This window comes from Sciurus vulgaris, assembly GCF_902686455.1.
Source record: "Sciurus vulgaris genome assembly, chromosome: 5".
In the NCBI taxonomy this organism is placed as follows: domain Eukaryota; kingdom Metazoa; phylum Chordata; class Mammalia; order Rodentia; family Sciuridae; genus Sciurus; species Sciurus vulgaris.
The window spans coordinates 82075853-82081852 of record NC_136465.1 but is presented as its reverse complement, the minus strand read 5'-3'; the positions used below and the strand labels follow the sequence as shown (position 1 = coordinate 82081852).

Here is a 6000-nt window from a genome sequence, read left to right as displayed (position 1 = left end):
CTCTGCACAGAGGCATCATTTTATTTTTGTAAATATGATGGTCTCTATACAGTCAACCAGAAAAACAATTAATACACGATGATAAAGATTATGAGATGTTTGCTCATATCTCCTGACCAACCATTACACACAACTAAGGACCAAGAGGCTTTGGTCTCCCTCCCCCAATACCACCCTCATCCCCAAGAACAAATCAACGCCAGAGAAGGATTCTGAGGAGAGCATGGCTTCGACTCCTTCGCTTGTAACCAGTAAAGGATGAAAAGTCACTTTTATTAAAACTTGCTTGGAATCTCAGAATTGAAACCCTTCTTTGCAGCCCAGAATTCAACAATCTCCTGGCTTCCCTATGGAAAGTGTCCTGTGAATCCTCCAGCAATGCCACTTCTTGTGGCAGGACTTCAGAGTTACACTTGTGACTCAGCTTTCAGCTTCTGTGAGAGGACTTGCTTGAGCCCCTCAGATTGTCTGCAGAGTTCCAGAACAACACAGAGAAGATACTGATTGTCACTGCTGGGGGAAAAAATTGTCACTGCAGGTGCCCCTTGTTATTGTTTGTACTGCGTCAAATGTTTTCTGGAAGGAGGAGAAGAGCTTGCTTTTATGCTACACAGATACAGGCTTGTCCTCTGGTGGCCCAGACAGGTTGTTTTTCAAAGGGTCAGGAACAGGGGGTACACACAAGCCAAATGACCAGAGAGGAAACTATTTTCTTCCAAATGCTATCTTGTTACAACTTATAGAATAAAGGTCTACACTTTGAATTGTTTGATAAAATGAGGATCAAGTTCTTGACCCCGCTGTCTCACTCTGATACCTCCATCTCTTCAGTTTCTCAAGGGACTAAAGATTCTTCATCTCCAAGAGCAGGGTCATGAACCAGGAAGGAATCTCCTCAGTCAGGTTCAGTCACTGGGTTCAATCCTCCACCAAATTAAAAGGGTGGTGGCAAGGTCACGCCCTTGTGTCAAAAGTCATCCTGAGGGAAAAATCTCATTTGGAATCCAAAGTGTTCCCTTAGTTGTAGACCTGGTGATTTCCAAGCTTTCTGTCTATCCACTCTCTTCTTCCTTTCACTTCATTACACCACCTATGAGACACACAGGCATTATTTTTATTAATAAAATGAGTTTAAACAGACTAGTTTGGGAAGTTGAGAATGTCCTGACATCATGAGGGTCTGACTGGGGCAACCTAAATGGGAGCTGCAAGTCTTTGAAGCAGATGCTTTGGAGTCAGACCAGGTTTAATCTGATTTCTAGCTGCCAGGCAAGGAATTCAGTCTCTCTGAACTTTCATCTAGAAAATGGAAATGACACCATCTAGCTGGTTGGGTTGTTAGTAGCAATAAATGTGATACATAGAAGTCACCCAAGAAATGGTAGTTTCGATCTTATACATTAATTTTAGAGGACAAGGTGTCAGAGCACACAGGGAAAAGTCTAATAGGTACAGAGTTTATTCCTGAGGCATTTTCTTTAGTTTGGGTCACCAAAGGATTAGAATTAACACGTGCAGGGGAGCAGAGCTAAGCATAACAGACAGGTGAAAAGAAAGGCAGAGAACAAGTCAACAGAAACATTCCAAATGAAATTACACCCTTGGACTCCAAAGGCAAGGGCTGGGTTTTTGGGCGTTAGTCACTGTTGAGGATTAATGAGTTACAGAGCATGTGGTTGGGATCCCCTCTCGGGCAAGAATGATGTCTGGCAGAGTTCTGAGTTGCCAGAGGAGGAGGACCTGTCCCTTCGCTCTGGACAGTCCTGCTCATACCAGGGAAACATGAACCGAAACACCCTCTCCTGACTCGGGCTGGACAGTGAGGTGGAAGAGGGAATCATAAAGGCAGGGACTCTTTATGATCCTGATGCTTGATCTAAATGTAATGATTAACAGTCAACAGTGCAGCATTAAAAGGCAAGATGGGCTAATTGTAGCATTAGGCTTTAGGAATCTTTTCAAAATAATGATGAATACAAGAACAAAATAACATGCCTTTGCCATGATACATGCCAAACACAGATATCAATCCAATTAAGAGGCATGAAATATACCAGATTTATACTTTAAAACCAAGATAAAGTGCATACATTTTCTAGACCACATACTAAACTTAAGCTTTCGGTCAATTCAGATTAATTTTCCCATGCTTTCAATCAGTTCAAAGTGGTTTTAAGTATAATAAAATTTAAAGATATACTTACCTAGTAAACCAGGACAGAGTCAATCCCATAAAACTGTGAATTGGATACTAACTGGAATATCAAGATAGACATAGAATCAAAATTAAAACAAATAACATCTTCCAAATTCAATGCCAATTAGACTAAGAATAAAAGGAGTTGGGCACAGTGGTTCATTCCTGTAATGTCAGCTATTTGGGAGGATGCGGCAGGAGGATCACAAGATTGAGACAGGCTGAGGAAGTTAGCAAGGCCCTAGGCAACTTAGCGAGACTCTATCTCAAAAATTAAGAGGATGGGGATATAGCCCAATGATAGAAAGTTCCAATATTCCATCCCTAGTGCCATGAAAAAATAAATGAAGAACTCTTAGTCGTTGATAATGATGGTGACAATGATGATGGTAATGATGCTGTACTTCCTGGTAGCAACATTGATCTACACACAGGGGCTGATGCTGGGCTTACCCCTCTAGGGGTCTCAATGCCTTCCAACTGGAAAACCTGCCTTCTGGCTGATATGGCACTTGAGAAATGCATTGCACTGGAGATCCCAGAGGAGAATCAGACCCCATGGAGCTAATTGACTTTTACAGTTTATCAATTATTAAATGTTATTGTTAGCATATTTACCAAGGATTATGCCAGTTTGTGTGTATGTGTATGTAGTCAGTATATAGGTATTATTACATGTACACATCTTTAATAATTCAAGTAATTAACAACTTACTTGTTTTGCTGGGATATATTCTTTAGATCCTGGGAAAGATCTAAAGGAAAATAAAATTGTGAAACCCTTCCACCAGCTGGACACACTCAGATGGTGTTATTTGTTTTGCTTTAAAATATGGGGTTAGAGGGACTCAAAGTCACACTTACAGGTGTCATGGAAATTGGGACTTGGGGATGCCTCTAAGTGGAAGAAGAGGAAGGTCTGCTAAGTGGGGAGATGGGGAGATGGACATCTGGAGCAGTAATTCGGCAGATCTTCCTAGAGGTGAAGGTGCTGGCAGAAAGAAATAAAGGGTTTAACTCCATGCAGCCAGGAGTTTGGCTGTGGTTGAGATTTGAAGATTTTGAGACACACCAAGTCGACTTGGCCACAAGACCTCCATTTTCTGTGGTTTCGGATTTACTCATTTGAGAAACATGGGATGTCCTAGCCATTATAGAGAAATAAACCCAGTGATCCTGAGAGAACACGTTGCTGATTCAGAAGCTGAAGAAAGAAAGAACTGTGCCATTCTTGGCTCCTTCTCCTTCCGCATTCTGGAATGGGTTCCCTTCTCCCCTGAGTAAGTCCCCAAGCCTGTCCTGCTGGCTCTGCAGACTGGGCAGTTCTAGAATGGTTCCTCCCAGGACTCAAGCAGGTCCACTCAGGTCTAAGAAGAAGAGCGAGTTCCTAAAGGCACGATACCCTCCAAGTTTGCTCTCTAGCAGCACTGTCTGAAGCGTGGCCTGCACACACACTGCACAGTTAAGTCATCAATCTGCTTGGGAACCATTCCTTCTTTTCCTCCTTGTTAGCCCAGCTCCACAAGAAGAGTTTAATTTGGACTCCATTTCTCTTCCTGTTGTCCTACTTTCCTCTGTGGCTGAGAGAGGTTTTTCCATTTCATTTTGCAGACATGTAAGGCATCTCACTCCCCCCACTTCCCCACCCCATTTGTCCACACATCTGGAAGAGCAATGCTCACATCTGGAGACCATTCTCATCTGGAAGATTTCTTTTGACATTCTTTTCTTTGAAACTCAATCCATGTACCCTGTCGTTCAAAAAGGCCTCTGAACTACTGAAATAATTTGCAGAGGCTCAGGAAAAAGTCCTTCATTTCAGTTCTACATGGTGGAATTTATGACTCAAACCAAACCAAACAATATGTTTCTAATTGCATTTTTTTAAAAAATTACTTTTTTGAGCTTTGTGTTTTAAAGGACTGAAAGTTCTAGCCTAGGTCACATACAAAAGGAAGCAAGAGATGATGTTTGATAATTACAAGGGTGAGTCCAGTTATTAGGTCTATGACCTTGAACAAGATAGATCATTTCCAGGATTCATAATCCCTGCTTTATTACCCTTCAGGAGTGTGTGCAAATAAGGTGAGAAAATATATCTGAACATGTCTTGCCTCATACCTGCATAAGATGAAGAGTGGGAAAAGGGGAAGGGGCTGGTGTTAGGCCGAGCCTGTCTTTGCATTTGCACTTCCTTCCACAGAAATCCATAAAAGACCCTAAGGCTACAGCTCCATGATGCATCTCTGCATAGGGAAAACACAAGTCTGTGGAACACAGGAGCCCACTGATGGCCACACACTCTCACTCTGACCAAGTGAACAGCAGGGTATTTGATCAGTGGTTCTCAAAAGCACTGTGCATACAAACATCTGGTCATTACAACAAAATGAAGATTCTGGTTCCATGGTCTGGGATGGGGCAGGGGTCTGAGTTTCCGACAAGCTCCCAGGGGCACATGTGCCACTATTCCCACTCATATCTGAGTAACTCAGTACTAGTTACCAACTCCCAAAATCCAACCTCTGCTAACCAGTAAACTTGCCATTCTACATAGAGTCTAATTCTCCAGCACGACCAGTGGAATGGTGAGGCGTGGCGGGAAATGACATTCACATTCCTGAAATGCACAAAGACCAATTCAGCTCCACTTTTACCCTCTCCTGCCGGAAGGCAGGAACCACACAGCCTCTTGGGTGTGAAGGGAAAATTAACTGCCCTACTTCACCCCGTTCCCTGCCCTCAAGTATTTCCCCTCCTGAGTCAGGTTTACACCTAGTGGAGAGAATGCCACGGCTGTGGATGGCTGCCTTTGACCTTCAGCAAGTTGCCCAACACCCAGTCAGGCTGCCAGAGAGGGGAAACAAGGCAGCTTTGGCAGCCAGGCGCCACCAGCCAGCTTTGCTTGCCCCTGAACTAGGTTGCCTGGCAACGGGAGGGCAGGAGAAAGGGAGGATGGAAGCAGGGAAGAAGGCAGAGAGGAAATGGTGATGACAGGAGAGACTGAGCTGAAGTTCCTCCTCCCTCAAGCAGACGCCCAGTGGGGTGAATGCTGTAAGTCTCAAAGGGAGGGTGCCAGTGGGTGTGAACCTAGAAAGCAGGAGGCCAGAAGTGTAAAAGCATTCATTTTTTCCATTTTATTATTTTTAAAATACTAGTAATAAAAGGGGGAGGGGAAAATCCTACTTCTTAGATGAGTTGGCAAGACAAGAGGAAAATACTAAAAAACTACTTATAAAAACCCAGGGAAGCATTAAAGGGTGTGGAGGGGTTGGGGAGAGGTTGGTAAAAATCTTATGCTAAAAACTAAGGCATGTCATAAAAAGTGGCCAAATTACAGGAAGGTCTAAAAGTTGGAATGAGATGTAGCCTCCGTGGGGGTCTTGTAGATGGTTCTGCGTGTCTCACCTACCACCACCAGTCTGCGTCCCATCAGGTTCTCCCTAAGCAGGTGTCACTGTGGCTGACAAGAGCCCTGGTCAGAGGACCACTGTCCAGGTAGGCAGCTAAAGAGTGGGAGGAGTTCTATTCCAGGTGAACTCATGGAGCATCATTTTCTACCCAGGTCAAAAAGCTGTGTGAAGGCCCTGATTCTGCAGGAAGACCCTGGTACCCGTCTCTGACCTGGCCCTCCTACTTTCTGCCATCGCCATACTTCAAACCCTACTACACATTGCCCTGCTATCAAGATGGTCCTTCTGAAACACAGATGGCATTTTTCTGCTCAAAAGTTTTCATAGCTCCCGACCACCAACAAAGGGAATCTACACTCCTTAGTGTGGCGTTCAATGCTTTCCTCAGTC

General features: G+C 43.9%; 1 long non-coding RNA gene across 1 annotated transcript in view; it reads right to left on the bottom strand.

Moving 5' to 3' along the window:
* The window catches only part of LOC306661239, a 72111-nt gene continuing 66111 nt past the window's right edge, over nt 1–6000 (bottom strand). Inside the window, exon 4 of the long non-coding RNA XR_013763837.1 lies at nt 1–1090. This is a non-coding gene — a long non-coding RNA (uncharacterized lncRNA). The remainder of the gene's footprint in view (nt 1091–6000) is intronic.